Genomic DNA, 16870 nt, shown 5'->3' on the forward strand with positions numbered 1-16870 from the left:
GCCGTAACAATTTTATGCTTCACAAAAAGATGGCTAGTGTGTTCAAGGTATGGTATGTTCTATATGCCCTAATAGCTCTTTTCTGAAGTATATTGAGCTTATTCAAATTAGTTAATGCAGTGTTTCCCCATATTAAAGCACAGCAGTTCAAGTGACCATGGAAGAGAGCTTCATAAATACGTCGCTTTATGGTAAGAGGCAAAAGATATCGACAACGATTTAAAGCACCAACCACGCGTCTCAGCTTTAAGCTAATCTGATCTATTTGCTCATTCCAGAATAGATGTTCATTAAAATTTACTCCAAAGTCTTAATTGATTTGGTTACTGAAATTTTGTATGGACCTAAGGTAATATGGTGAGCTAACTGTAGGGATGCGCCAAGGGCTCGAAAAATGACACATTTCGTTTTTGTTTCATTTAGCGTCAAATTGTTTATAGTGCGCCAATCGCGAAGCTTATAACTGGTGTTTGCTCCTAGTGCCTCAAGAGTACCTAACTTTTTTCCAGTGAAAAATAGTGTGCAATCATCAGCATACATTATAAATTTGCAATCTTCATCGATGTTGATTATGTCATTGATGTAATATAAAAATAATGCAGGCCCTAGAATACTCCCTTGTGGCACCCCGGTTTTAATTGGTTGTGTGCGTGATTTAAGACCATTTCTTTCAACGTACTGAGACCGCGCACTCAAATACGACTGAATAAGTTTGAGTGAGATTCCTCTAAATCCATAGCATTTAAATTTATTTAATAATAATTCATGACTTACGCTATCAAATGCCTTACGGAAGTTCAAATTTAGTGCAAGTGTGAAAAGCCTGTTCTCGATATTGTATAGTATGATTTCTTTTTGTGGTAAAAGAGCGCTCTCAGTTGAACGCTTCTTTCTGAAATGATATTGACAATCGGTAATAAGATTGTACTTTCTCGAGAAGATATTGATCCTATCGTTTATTATTTTTTTCAAGGCATTTCGAGAAAATGGGGAGTATTGATATTGGTCGATAATTCCTTAAATTGTTTTTGTCTCCTGTTTTGTATATTGCGGTAACTTTTGGTAGTTGCATGAGCGTTGGAAAAATACCTGTTGATAACTCCAAGTTGTAGATATGTGTTAGTACTTCCGCTATGATACCTAATACATACTTTATTGGTCGCATTTCTATGCCATAAGGATCACAGCGGCGACAATTTTTTATTCTACTGAATAGTGTAATTACTTCAGAACTGGAAGTTTGTTTAAGGAAAAGCATGTTTGGAAATGGATTTATGCTGATTGTTGTTGTGAGCTGTGGCTGGCATTTCCGATTTTCACGAAGAAATCATTGAATTGTTCTGTAAGCTCAGTTCCGTGTAACGTTTTTCCGTCTATTTCCAGATTATCGATTTTAGTGAGACTTGCTCCTTTATTCAGTACTTCATTTAGTTTCTTCCACATAGCATTACGTTGCTCTGGACGTTGTGGATCCAATATGTGGTAGTAGTTGTACCTCTTCGCCCTTTCCTTATCTTTATTTAACTTATTTCTAATAGTCTTGTATTCAGCCCATAAGTCCGCTATACGTGTTTTAATGAACTGCTGGTGAAGTTTATTTTTATGATTCATCTGTCACTTTAGATAGTTTGTTATCCATGGTTTCCGCGATTTGTTTGGTCTGTGATATGTCTTCAGAGGAAACGATTGAAAGTAAAGTTCTTTAAATGTTAATATAAAGTTATTATACGTGTTGTTTGCATCTCCATCGGCCAAAATATCATACCAATGCAAATTGTTTGATACGGTGCCTAAAGTGCTCCAATGTTGCAGGTGTCACTGAGCGGTACGTGAATTCTGTTTTCACGTACGCCGGGTTGGTGTGCATATTCAGGAAAATAAATATAGGCAAGGGATGGCTTATGTCGCAACTTAGTACCCCTGAAATTCTTTCTTCAGTTATAGAATTGGTAACAAACATGTCCAGCAATGACCTTGTTGATTCAGTAAATCGTGTTGGCATAGTAATGACATTTTTAAAAGAGTGGCACTCAAGCACTGATAAAAATTCATTACTTGTGACTGAGTTCTTCAAGACATCTATATTAAAATCCCCGCCAACAGTAAGCACATTATTCATGGCATTTGAATGTGACAAAAGACGATCAAGAAATGTTAGGAAATCAGCCATAGAACCGCTAGGAGGGCGATACAGAACAGCGAACACATTTCTACCCTTCTTGATAGATAAGGCTTCGCAGCATTATGTGATGAGGCTGTATTCTTCAATTACTTCACAAAACTCAAGAGTTATTAGAATGGCAACGCCACGCCCTCTACTCTCCGTGCGGTTTAAAACGCAATGGTTGAACCCCGGCTGCATGAAATGTTCTGATTCAATGGTATACCACGTTTCTGTGAACAATAAAAGGTCAAAGTTTATGCCACATGATTGCAACAGCAAATTGATATCATCTTTTTGTGGTTGAAGTGACCGTGCGTTTAATTGCATCACTTTTAACAACGTGCTGAATGTCCTCAGGGGCGATATAACTAGCCGACATAACATTGCGAATAGGCATCATCGAATGGTTGTAACACTAAAATTGTGAGGTGCTGCTAATCTTTTCCACATCACTTTCGCGACAGGCAGCAATGATAGGTGAGGTCTCCGTACGACGAGCAAAGATGTTCCCATTCCTTGTCCAAACGAACTTCAAACCGTTTTCGCGCTTTCGGGAAATTGTCATCTTCAGGATTCTATTCGTATCCGGGCACAAGTGCTCATTTATATAGATTGGAGCGTCGTTTTGCAATCCGATGGCAGCATTCGTTGTCTTTTTTCGAGCGACGTTGAGAACCCTGCCACGTTTTTCCTGGCGTTGAAACTGGACAATGATGTTCGGTTCATCTTTATCTTTAGTCTGCACCCTGTGACACATATTGCCGTCACAGGCTGATACGGGTTCTCCGATATCTTCGCCAACTTTCGTCAGGAGCTGTGCAAGGTTCTCATCATCTGTTTTTCCTATTCCCTTGATTTCAATATTTCCATTTCGCGAGTATTGGTTCGATTTTAACATGTTCATTTGACGGTCAGCAACATCTCTTTCGAGAGCGTGGATCATGAGTTTGAGAGCCTCATTTTCCTTCTGAATACCTTTGTTCTCGTTGCGAACAAAGTGAGGTCGACGGCTCGCATCATCGAGACTTGAGCTAACATAATTCAAGCTACATTTTATTTCTTCAAATTCCGCACGCATTTTTCGCTCGTCTGTGCGCATGCTTCGTTCGACAGCATCCTTTGTGCTTTTCCACTCGGCTCTCATTACGTCTTTAAAATCTTGCAACAGCTTTGCGAACTCTTTTGACATGATAGGTACAACAAGCATACACAGGACAGAAAGGGCAGATGGCAGCAGTGACAGCGGCTAAGTATTATACTAGCTATGTCAGATCAATGTAAAAACATGTACATCAACCTGGAAAATGCAATGGATGGTTGTAAAAACGTGCGTACACTGCTGTCACTGCTGCCAAAGTGCCGATCCGTGGGGTGGTGCCATATATATGAGGACCAGACACCGTGACCAGTTAAGGCCTCGTCCGCCAGTCGTCGCTTGCGGTCAGTCGTCGTGTTCATTCGCATGCGTCGATAAGATAGTGGTTTCCGCAGCCGTTCAGAAGTGCTTGACAGTTCTCGATATCCTTCGGTGCTACGCTCTGGAAAATGCAATGGATGCTTGTAAAAACGTGCGTCGTCATCATCATCATCATCATCATCAGCCTGGTTACGCCCACTGCAGGGCAAAGGCCTCTCCCATACTTCTCCAACAACCCCGGTCATGTACTAATTGTGGCCATGCCATCCCTGCAAACTTCTTAATCTCATCCGCCCACCTGACTTTCTGCCGCCCCCTGCTACGCTTCCCTTCCCTTGGGATCCAGTCCGTAACCCTTAATGACCATCAGTTATCTTCCCTCCTCATTACATGTCCTGCCCATGCCCATTTCTTTTTCTTGATTTCAACTAAGATGTCATTACCTCGCGTTTGTTCCCTCACCCAATCTGCTCTGTTCTTATCCCTTAACGTTACACCTATCATCCTTCTTTCCATAGCGCGTTGCGTCGTCCTCAATTTGAGTAGAACCCTTTTCGTAAGCCTCCAGGTTTCTGCCCCGTAGGTGAGTATTGGTAAGACACAGCTATCATACACTTTTCTCTTGAGGGATAATGGCAACCTGCTGTTCATGATGTGAGAATGCCTGCCAAACGCACCCCAGCCCATTCTTATTCTCCTGCTTATTTCCGTCTCATGACCCGGATCCGCCGTCACTACCTGCCCTAAGTAGATGTATTCCCTTAAGATTCCCAGTGCCTCGCTGCCTATTGTAAATTGGTGTTCTTTTCCGAGACTGTTAAACATTACTTTAGTTTTCTGCAGATTAATTTTCAGATCCACTCTTCTGCTTTGCCTCTCCAGGTCAGTGAGCATGCATTGCAGTTGGTCCCCTGAGTTACTAAGCAAGGCAATATCATCAGCGAATCGCAAGTTACTAAGGTATTCTCCATTAACTTTTATCCCCAATTCTTCCCAATCCGGGTCTCTGAATACCTCCTGTAAACACGCTGTGAATAGCATTGGAGATATCGTATCTCCGTGCCTGACGCCTTTCTTTATAGGTATTTTGTTGCTTTCTTTATGGAGGACTATGGTGGCTGTGGAGCCGCTATAGATATCTTTCAGTATTTTTACATACGGCTCGTCTACACCCTGATTCCGTAATGCATCCATGACTGCCGAGGTTTCGACAGAATCAAACGCTTTCTCGTAATCAATGAAAGCTATATATAAGGGTTGGTTATATTCTGCACATTTCTCTATCACCTGATTGATAGTGTGAACATGATCTATTGTTGAGTAACCTTTACGAAATTCTGCCTGGTCCTTTGCTTGACAGAAGTCTAGGGTGTTCCTGATTCTATTTGCTATTACCTTAGTAAATAGTTTGTAGGCCACGGACAGTAAGCTGATCGGTCTATAATTTTTCAAGTTTTTGGCGTCGCCTTTCTTATGGATTAGGATTATCTTGGCGTTCTTCCAAGATTCCGGTACGCTCGAGGTCATGAGGCATTGCGTATACAGGGTGGCCAGTTTCTCTAGAACAATCTGCCCACCATCCTTCAACAAATCTGCTGTTACCTGATCCTCCCCAGCTGCCTTCCCCCTTTGCATATCTCCCAAGGCTTTCTTTGCTTCTTCCGGCGTTACCTGTGGGATTTCGAATTCCTCTAGACTATTTTCTCTTCCATTATTGTCGCGGGTGCCACTGGTACTGTATAAATCTCTATAGAACTCCTCAGCCACTTGAACTATCTCATTCATATTAGTAATGCTATTGCCGGCTTTGTTTCTTAACGCATACATCTGATTCTTGCCAATTCCTAGTTCCTTCTTCACTGTTTTTAGGCTTCCTCCGTTCCTGAGAGCATGTTCAGTTCTTTCCATATTATACTTCCTTATGTCAGCTGTCTTACGCTTGTTGATTAACTTCGAAAGTTCTGCCTGTTCTATTCTAGCTGTAGGGTTAGAGGCCTACAAAAACCTGCGTACACCGCTGTCACTGCTGCCACAGTCACTGCCTCCAGGCCTCCAGCCTTCTGGGTGGCTCAGGGAAGGCAACAGTGGAGTGGAGTCCACGTTAGGGTGACTAATGCCAAGACACGCAAATTTAGGGGGCTGTCGACTCAACAAACAACACCTGCACAGGTTGACGACGCACAATGTTATGCAGTGTGACGTCGACTAATTTCTGTCACCGAGCAATGGCAGCAGGCACCCGGTTGTCGCTCGGTTGTACGCGTCAAAAAGCTGGGAATGCGGTTGCGATGGCGGCAGTTTGTTGGCAAGTAGCGGCAAGGAGCCCTCAGTTTGCCGTATATAACAGCAATCAAGCTTTACGGTTGTTGATAGGCTATTCGTGCTGTTTTCTTATCGTTAATTTTGCTTAAGCTTTTGGAAATTTACTTTAATGATAATCGCCTGTTCACAGATTCCCAATTTGTTTTTAGACAACGTTTATCTACGGAATCTGCGCTGCTTAAACAAAAAGAACATCATCATCAGCCTGGTTACGCATACTGCAGGGCAAAGGCCTCTCCCATACTTCTCCAACAACCCCGGTCATGAAACAAAAAGAACAAATTTTGTAAATTATAAACATAAACCTCTAACACTGGGCACTTTTATTGATTTTAGCAAAGCATTTGACTGTATTAATCGTAACCTTATTTTAGATCAACGTTATGAATACGGTATCAGAGGCAATCTGCTTAAGGTGATAAGGTCCTACCTTCCAAAACGGCAGCAATCTGTATGTGTCGATGGTTGTAGCTCCAGTATTGAATATATAAGATGCGGAGTATGTAATGTGTATGTAAACGATCTCGTCCATATCTCCAAGAAAGCTAAATTTATAATATATGCCGACGACACTAGTTTATTTTTATCTGAAAACTCGTCGACTGAACTCCTGCTTGAAGCGTACGTCATATTAGAAAGCCTCAATAACTGCTCACGCGTAAACAGCTTAAAGAATAACTATAGTAAAACAAAGGCTGTCATTTTTTGTTCAATAAATCGGAAAGTTACGATATCAATCCCACTGCTCATTGGAGACTACGCTATCGTAATCGTTAGTAAATATAAATCTCTTGGCATAATATTTGACGAGCATCTTAAATTGGCTTATCACTTCCATTACCTTTCGTTAAACTTGTCAAAATCTGTAGGAGCTCTTTCACAAGGTCGCGACTTGCTTCCCGTGAAAGTTAAAAAATTATTATATCATTAAATATTTCATTTTCAAATAAGCTACTGTCATATCGGGTGGGGAACTGCGGCTCGCGTGCATCTAAACCAAGTACTACTTCTGCAAAAACAAGCTATTCGCATAGTTTCTGGCTCAGATTAACAAGCTCATACCGGGCCATAGTTTATTAAACATAGAATATCTACCATGCATCATATAGTGTCATTTACCATACTTCGCGCCCTTAATAACTTGTGCTTGCCTCGGGCTAAGTTCATAATCCAACTCTGATCGGTGACACAAACGCTCACTCATACAAACACCAGACGCAAAGAGAAATGGTATCTACCCCGACTTCGTACAACGTATGGCTCCCAAATGTTGCATTTCCTGGTTCCGAACATCCTTAGCACAAACAAATGCTACACGGAAAATCTGAACCTAAGCAAAAAAACAATTGTTCAGCAATTTTTTGAGCATGTTAGGGTTACCCAAGTTTGGGTATTCTTGTTATATTTTTACCATAATATAAAAATTGAAAATATTGCTATGTATTGTGTTCGAACTTTATTTTTATATCGTAGTGTTGAATTGCAATTATGTATTAAACCTTATGTTTCTACTATACCGTTGTTATACGCCTTTTTTTGTTTATGTGTGCAATGCATATTTGTATTTTACTTTTGTCCTACATTAAGTTCAATTGTAATTATGCATTGTGTATGGTTGCTTGATTCATGATGTATGTAAAATTGTATTTTTTTTCCTCCAATGCTGCCATTTTGTAAATGGGCACCGGACCCTGTCAAGCTGCTCCAAGGCAGCTTTTTGTCCCGGGCCTTTTGTCCTTGAACAAATAAGTGAATCTTTAATCTTATTACCGATTAGAGATGTGTTTAACACAGTTGGTAATTGCCCGTGTATTCCGCTGTGTATCTTCTCATTTGTCTGTGTAAGCGATGTACTTAATTATACCTAAATAAATATTGCGATTCCAAATATGTGTACAGCTTTTTACTATTCCATATTCGATTCGATGTGCGATTCAAGCTACTTCTGTTCCATTTGTATTCGAAAAATTTTATGCTCGCCTACTTCTGCTGATTAGGTATGATTGCTACGTCGGCCGGAAAGTATAACTGCGCTAGAACAAGGTATTCATTCATTCTGGATTGTTTAAGTCACCTTTTTCAATACCAATCATTCTGAGTTCTTTTTCTTTAATTACGGGGTTTTACGTGCCAAAACCACGTTCTCATTATGAGGCACGCCGTAGTGGAGGACCCCGAAAATTTCGACCACCTGAGGTTCTTTAACGTGCACCGAAATCTAAGTACACGAGTGTTTTCGGATTTCGCCCCCATCGAAATGCGGCCGCCGTGGCCGGGATTAGACCCCGCAACCTTGTTCTCGGCAGCCTAACACCATAGCCACTGAGCAACCACGGCGGGTAATCATTCTAAGTTGCGCTAACGTTAAAGAAACATCCACGAGGATATAGGGATGAGGCTTCTTGCACAGTGGCTTTTGTGTTGGAATCTACAGAAGTACTACCCCCGCATGTGGCAGATAGCCTTCTATTGTTTTTACTAGATTTCTCCAAAAGGCATAAATAATTGCACGCAAGTACAAATGCATCAGAATCAGAATCGGTTTTTATTGAGATGATTAGAAAGATTACAAGATGGTAATGTACAGAAGGAGGTCCCGAAGTCAAGAACTGCAATGGGACCTCTTTTACGAAGTGAACGTAATAAAACAAAAAATTACAGCAGTTTCAACAAATCATTAACAAGGAAGCATTACAGGTTTAATATGAATGGAATGATTGAAGAATTACATGTGCATGAATGTCATTAGAAAAAGCAATGTAACTTAATCTCCTTGAGAACTATAAAGTAGCAGAATAGGTGACGTGACGAACACAGTACCATTTGCTAACTCGAATGTATACGCAAGGCAAAAAGAGAAACCTGATGGTATGGTAATAAAAATGAACTGGAGGCGCCCTGAAATAATGTTTGTTATTATGAACTAGGCATCAGTATTCGACAGAATGGAATCTTCTAGTTGTTTCTTAAATTCGTGAATTTTAAGTGCTTTATATGTAATGGTAGTGTGTTCCAGAATGCGATAGATGAAAAATGGACGGTCTGTTTGCCATAATTAGTATGTATTTTGGGTAAAATGGAGCTTCTGTTTATTGCAAACCTTCTAACATTAGTATTTTTAGAGAAGATTATGGTATGAAGCTATCGAATCGCGTGTAGTTGATTTGACAGAACAAAAAGGTACCTAGGTTATATTTAACGAGTTGTGTAACTGAAAGAATTCGATTAGCTCGTAAAAGGTATGAGGCGTTGCTGTAATATGGGCTAAATGTAATTATCCTAATAGTCTAATTTTGTAGGATGTGCAATGAGTTTAAATGGCTTACGTAAGTGTTTCCCCAGCATGTAACGCGGCAGGTAATGTGGGAGTGAATATACAAAAAGTACATTGATAGTAATATTTGATGGCTAAATATGTTTCGTGCTTTTAGATGTACGCTACCGTAGGTAATCTTCTGTTTTACTTTGGTTAAGTGTTCGATAAATCTAATATTTCTGTCAACTTCTATGCCTAGATAATTACGTGAAAAACTGGCAGGGATAGGACTTGTGCCAAGATAAATAGGAGGAATGGAGTGAAGTGTTCGTTGGTGGGAAGTGAATAAAACAAATTTTATTTTCGACGGGTTTATCTGTAGCTAGTTAGTATGGCACCACTCCAGTGGGCTGCGTAAATCGCCATTAAGGTTAGATACGAAGTTTGTAAGACATTTATCGGAGTTATGGATTGTAGTATCATCTGCATAAAGTATACATTTCAAAGAAGAGAGGCAGTTAGGGATATCATTGGCATAAAATAAAAATAAAAGCGGACCCAATATGGAACCCTGGGGCACGCCAGTATTAGTGTACATGGTTTTAGAATGAACGCCTGAAATAGTTACCCCCTGCATTCTGTCTGTTAAGTAATTTTATAGTAACAAAAGTGCTGGGCCAGTGATTCCTAGTGATTAAAGCTTACGAAATAAGATGTGATGATTTATTTTCTCAAATGCTTAGCTTAACTCTACAAATACTGAAGCTGCATAATTGCCCTCATCGATAGCGAGTTTTAGTTGATCGGTTAAAGCAACGAGAGCAAGTTCGGTCGAGTAACCCGAGCGAAAGCCCTAATGGAATGGTGAGATAATGTTAAATTTTGTAAGGTAATTAGGTAAACGCTTTTCTATAAGCTTTTCAATTACCTTGCTAAAAAAGGTAATACACAGATGGGACGATAATTCTAAATTAAAAAGCGCTCACCTATCTTAAAACATTTAAACATGATGTTGATTAAATCTGCGAGGACATCAGTTATGAAGGGTGCAATTAGCTTTATATGAGAAGGGTTTCATTTATCGATGCCGGCACCGGTTATCTTCACGTTGTTTATAATGTTTAGAACTTCCTGAGTTGTAGTTGGAAATAAAAAGAAAGATTGTGGCAGGAGCTGAGACACGGGATTGTCATGCGCAGGTCTCTGTAGTTCGCTGGTAAAGAAGAAAGCAGCAAACGCATCAGCTATTTCTTTGGCGGTCTTGTACACCTTACCCTGATAAGCAATTCCTGTTATAGTTTCGCGATTATTTGCCCTATTTAAGAAGGACTTAACAATTTACCATTTCCTTTTTGCGTTTTTACCGCATTCCAAAATTTTTCTTTCGTACCATGCTTTTTTAGCATTCTTCAATGAGGCAGAAAGCTGTTTAGAAAACCTTTTGTACCTAATGGCTAAATACTTGTTAAATGGTTGTCGCTTGGTTTTCTTGTAGAGATTATATCCTTTTTGCGCATTAAAGCTAGGAGCTTATCTGTTATCCATGGATTCTTTAGCGATGCGAATTTCTTTTTGCATTTAACTTGATAGGAATAACGATTAAAACAGGACTTAAGCATGCAGATAAACAGTGCCAATGCTTTTTGTGGATCATTTGGAGAAAAGATGGGGGACCAGTCAAGATTCGACACGGCTTCACGAAATGATTGTTTGTCTAGAAAGAATTTCGTGTACGTGATTTTTTCGGAGCCCTGAGTATAGTGAAAAATTAAAAAATATAGGATAGTGATCAGTTATGTTGGTCATGAGAACGCCTGCGTCTGGTGGATATGCCAAATTTGATAATGCATGGTCAATTAATGTACCTATGGGGTGGTTATCACATCGTGTCGGTATCTTAATTAAACATTAATAAGCAAAGCTGTTAAAACAATCAGTCAATGCAAAGCATTAGTAGACGTACCATCAGCGAGGTTAATGCTGATGTCGCCTATAATTATTACATTTTTGTTTTAATTTGCTAGCAGTCCCATGGAGAGCAGCACAGAAATCTATTTCTAATGACGAGGGTGAACGATATATGCAACCAATTTGGTCTTTGTTGTCTTTGTTGTCTATGTGGAGGAAGTAATTTTTAAGTTCAATCCAAACGTCTTCACAATTATTACATTAATCATACGATCGTTCCTTCGGTTGTACGTAATACCTGAATAGACATACAGCATGGAACTGAGGTTACACAGCGCGAAAAAGACGAGGACACAAGGAAACAAAAACCACAGACAAGCGCCGACTGCCAACTGGAACTTTATTTGAAAATCACCGGACATTTATACATAAATAAATGTCCGGTGGTTTTCAAATAAACTTCCAGTTGGCAGTCAGCACTTGTCCGTGGTTTTTGTTTCCTTGTGTCCTCGTCTTTTTCGCGCTGTTTCACCTCAGTTCTAGGTATGAACCAAGCAGCCCTCATGAAGATCTTACTAAGACATACAGCACTACGCCACCATGGTTGCTGAAGGGACGATTAGAGTATTCCGGAACAAAACTAGAAAAACAGAAAAGGTGTTTATTGTGGTCACTGAACCAAGTTTCAGATATTCCGATGACCGAAAATGGGAAGGTGAATGAAGAAAGGAGATCAGAGAATTCAGCGAAGTGCTTGCGCAGACTACGCTCAATCAAATGCAAGACAGATCGCTGATGATTTGAAAGACGATTCTTTAACTGGTTAGCTGTTAGATAGGACGAAATTGCCAGACTTGCCTAGGTGACACGCGTAGCGCAAAGGTGAATTAAAGTTAGGTTATCACTGAAAGGTCGGATTCAGTTGCGATGCGAAAGACGCGGCTTTCGGTTGTTTTCCGAGCCTTGATTTGACAGATTTCTTTCCACAGAAATCTCTAGTTTCTCGCTTTTTTTCAGACCCAAAGCTTTGGAAAAGAGAGCTTTATTTTCAAGTGTTAAGTGTTTCTTAACGAAGACAGGGTTCTCTTTTGCTGTGGCGAGGCCAATATCACTCAGGCAGAGTCTAGCTTTCCGTGCTTTCGCGACGAACTCGGCTTTCTTCGTTCTCGAGCAGAAGCGAGCGATCATATTTTTATGTTCTGTTTTAGTAGGAACGCGATCAACAACGTCGAGGTCGGTGGCCGTTACTAGGCAACCAATTTTGTTGCCAAAGTTTATATGACCGTCGCACAGTACTCTCCTTGTGTGCAAGGAATGCCCTTAATCTCAACGTTGTGTAGTCGAGAGTATTGCTCTAGCTCGCAAACTTTCTTTGTGAGTGTTGTTGTTTGCTTGTAAAGCTTAGTTTTCCGCTTTTAGTACATTGTTTTCGACGCTCAGCTTTTCGACGAGTTTGCTTAGAAATACCGCGCTGGTTTCCAAAGTATCAGTTCTTAAGTTCTACGACGTCTACGCCTGAATTGCTCGCCCTCAGCAAGAATTTCCCGTAAATGTCATCAATAAGTCTTTCGCTTATGTTTCGAAGCTTCGATTCAATGTCATTATTTCTGTTGGCGAGCTCCGCGTTCGTAGGCATTGTTCGCCGTTCACACCCGTGAGGCCGCGCGAGAAGACCCAAGCTTGGCAGCAGAAGTTAACACAAGTTCAGCTGCAATATTTGGGAGCGGCTGCAGCAATATTGAAATTACAAATGACAACGATACATACGTATATGACTAACCTGCAGATGGAAAGAACGTTGGTCAGTGCGTGTGCCTATTGCCACAGCCACTACCAGAATAAGGTGCCGGAGTCGCTGCGCCTCCTTTTATCCTCGTCGCACTGCGGGCTGATGGTGCAAGCGCAACGCTGGCTCTGACAGCACCGAAGATTCTTGATCCGCGCAGCTGGCTGATGGCCGGGACACAGGTGGAAGTCCATAGCGGGACGTTGGTCACGGAGAGCGGAAAACAACGACACTAGCCTGTAGAACCAAAGAAGGTTGGTCAGTGCGTGTTCCTATTTCCATAATCGCTGCCAGAAATGATCAAAAAATTACAAAGATACTATCTACAATTTATTCTGTGGTGCACCGCGAACATATTGTGAAAGGACTTGACTCTGTTGTCTTGACTCCGCTGTCAAATAGTCCAACGTCCCTCGAATAGAAGAAAACGGCCACTCCTGACACCATGCAGTGTTCGGACCCTCGCCGTATGTCGAGCGCAGCCGTAATAGCCGCAGGAAAGAACTGAGCGGTGACTTTAATAGCGGGCGTTATGACAACCCTTCATTTCGGGCCAGCTTCCTGCATTATAGCGAACACTCACGTGACAAGTGACGTCACTTACAGGCACCCGTTTCGACATCAGGGTCACAGCCCCGCATAACCTGGACGCATGACACGCGGCGTAAGCGCTATTGTCACATAATTTATTATCTTATGGCACATATTGAAGTTCACGAATTGTGGGTGGGGAGCTTGGAAGGTAGGCCCTCGGCGTTAATCTTTAGGACGATAGCGACTTTTATATATTCATTCCCAAAGCATTGCAACAAAAGAGAACGGCGCGCCACTACTTTTTGCTTCAAGCATGAAACGGAAAATAGCGTTTGGGTAAAATGTACAAGAAAGCTGGCCATTTTTACCGCACGGCTGACAGTGAGTATATCGAGACCACTGGACTCCTCACACTACGTCCCAAGCGCATATTCCTTGCGATTTCCCCGGCTTCCATTCGAGTATTGAATTATAAGTGTCATAAAGTGATTAGCTAGATAGCTAGTTAATCATATTGTTAGTAGATAAATTATGCATCCTGATTTCTCGTGCAAGTTATATCCACCGCTTCCGCATCTCCAGCTCAAAGTCTAAAATATATTATCTGCCAGAGGCAATTTTCAAAATTTTGTATGCTGTAACAAATACACACCGTGTGGGCGGTGCTAGACAAACATGAAGATGGAAGCCACAACCACAGCAGCGCGCTGGACTGGAAGCATGTTTCAAACATAATTTCCGGACTTCAAATGTTGCAACTTGAGAAGGTAACCTAGACCTGTGTCCTTTCTCCGTGGTATAAGATTGATTAGCGGTAGCGCTACACATCAACTACTGGAGACTCTCTTAAAGGATAAACGATTCTGTGAATCCCCATCATGAGCGCGTACTAAACAGGAACTACTGTTGCAGTTCTCTGTCATGGAGAGCATTTCTACTGCAGTTCAAGGCCACGGAACCGTAGGACACGAGCAGCTGTGCTCGGACGTTCATTGTAGGCCCACATACCAAAGAACTTGCTCTCCTCGAAATCTTGTCGCCAGACATGTCGTACGAAAACTGACGGAAGCTCTTGTTTTTATGGTGGATAACGATCACAAGCAATAGCTGTAGGCTGCTTCCTTAATGAACTGTCGCCAAAGACAGACTACCTTCCAGAAATTGGCGTTTCTCACACAAAGGACGATGCGCAAATGTCGCACATAGCATTTACCACACACTGCGAACTCCGATCAGTAGTTTAAGAGTCATGTTTGTAGAAGCGCCAAAGATAATCACAGATAATCAGGCTAAATTTCATTCCGGCACCAAACCAAATTTCGTGACGTAGATCACTCGGGGCGACAAGAAGGTATGCTCCACTCCTGGCAACGTCATTTTGCAATAGAAGCTACAGACATTCTGAGAATTGTCTTCAAAGGCGAAAGCATTGTTTGGCTCGGTTGCAACTTTGTTATTGTTTTGTTTTGCCTAGTTGGTTTTTCTAGCGCATGCACGTCCATCCATGATCTTTCCCATGGCAAAGCATCTGACACATGCCAAATTTTCAGGCCACATCCAGCCCCTTCAATGTAATTGTACCAATTGAGCCGGAACGCCAGGAACGAGCGCGGCTCGACGGAGCAGAGCGGCTGAAAGGGAACAGCAGCTACCCCAGTATCGCGTGAGACGTTGCATGAGGCCAGAGTGCATCACCACGAAGCCATAACACCCTGTTTAACGCTGCTGAGCGCCCTTCGAGTTACGAACACCTCGCGGGCAAACGAGTGCGTTTTTCTTGGGCCTTACCGAGGCGCAGTCAGAAAGTAGGCGAGAGCATGCGTGGACAAGGGACGCGCGCATAACACATGCTGATGAGAGTGGCGGCGACAGTGTGATTGTGTTGTGCATCTTCCTCTTTACAATTCCACCTTGCTGTCGCTCTCATAAGCGCTCTCAAATAAGGCACAAAGGCTGAAGCGGCTGCCATCTGAATGGCCCTTCGTGTCAGCCTTCTTTTTGGAGTAGTCGAGAGCTGGTGCTAGAGCAAGTGAATGTCTGAGCTTTCTAAAACCCACCTCTTGCCATGAGCACCGGGTGAATGCTTCGTTATCACTGATAAAATAGGCCAGTGTTTCCGCAATCGTCAAAAAATTGGCGATAGAACGCCGTTAATAGGCACACACGCCCTGTAAGCGTTCCATACATTTCTTTCCTCCGCAGAATCAAAAATCCCACAGTGAGCTTTCTCCTGATGGACGCGGACGCCTTCAGCGCTGACCAAGTGTTCGCGAGACTTGACCTCTTTGTAGCTGCAACGACAGCTCATAGGACTATTTGAGAAATCAGCCGCTCGTGTTGCTGCGAGGGCTTGGCGCCGGAGCAGAATGTGTTATTCAAACATGGTCTAAAATGGAAGCACGAAGTCGTGAAAATGCAAGCCAGTGGTCGACGTCATCAAAAATATCACGGTGAAAGTTTTTTGCCTGTCGGTCAATCTGGAGGGCAAAATGAGCCGGCGTTGCTTCCACCGGGGCGCTGAGTGCAACCTTCATAGCAGACGTAGTAGGTTTTCTTTGGTGTTTTTTTTTCGTAAAATTCCAAGTTCGAGGCTGAATCTATGGGTTCCCCAAATGGGATAGTGAAATATAGTTACCATTGATTGAAGGGCAGCGTACCTTCTTCTTTGTGTGCATGGCGCAAAGTGCAGCTTGTCCATCTGCCAAAATATTCGCTTCTGCAAACAGCAATGCATTTTCAATATAACAGCTTAGATTAAGCAAAAGAAGCAAAGAATGTCGTCGGCCACAGTTTTCTCGTCTTGTGTTTTTTCGAGAAGTTGAGACACAGCGTATATGGTGGTTACATATGGAAGCTTGATAACCCATCAGCTATTGGCTCAACATAAGGGACATTAGGAACAAGTTGAATGGTGTTTGGTTTATACATATACTGTATGTCTGTGCCCAGGCTCGCTGTGGGCAAAGGCATCCGTGTAGCAGCTCGCAGGGACCAAAAAACGTTTTTTTTTTTGCTTTCAATGCTTACTACGAGATTGTACTAAAACTAATGCATTATTGTGATTTCTTATATCTCTTTTTTTTCCAGTTAGAACATACTGCACCTACTGGGTCAAGAAGAGCGATGTGAAGAATCGGCACTGGGCTTGTGACTTCATATTAGACCATTACTGCCGAAGCCCAGAAATTGTCATTAAGGATACAAACAAGTGTTGGCCTGAAGGCAATGCATAAAGATATGAATGAACTACACCAATACAATCGGCGATGATGTTCAATATTGGCGAAAAGCCGAAAGCGTCTAGATAACAATTCGCTTTGTTAATGAATAGTACGACGAAGGTGCCTATTTGTTGAAGTGGGGACATTTAGTAAACGCTTCTTCTTTCATTGCCTAATTTCGAAGAGAACACAGTCGTCAAACAGCACATCTGCAGCAGTCGTTAACTTGCAAGCTGAATCGCCATACGTGGGTTAATCGGAG

The 16870-nt window shown here is 41.9% G+C and overlaps 1 long non-coding RNA gene across 1 annotated transcript in view; it reads left to right on the top strand.

The window, feature by feature from the left end:
* The window catches only part of LOC142568160 (uncharacterized), a 35270-nt gene extending 18627 nt beyond the window's left edge, over positions 1 to 16643 (top strand). The window contains exon 3 of the long non-coding RNA XR_012825381.1: positions 16475 to 16643. This is a non-coding gene — a long non-coding RNA (uncharacterized LOC142568160). The remainder of the gene's footprint in view (positions 1 to 16474) is intronic.
* Positions 16644 to 16870: the final 227 nt, after the last annotated feature.

Source organism: Dermacentor variabilis, unplaced genomic scaffold, assembly GCF_050947875.1.
Source record: "Dermacentor variabilis isolate Ectoservices unplaced genomic scaffold, ASM5094787v1 scaffold_17, whole genome shotgun sequence".
In the NCBI taxonomy this organism is placed as follows: Eukaryota; Metazoa; Arthropoda; class Arachnida; order Ixodida; family Ixodidae; genus Dermacentor; species Dermacentor variabilis.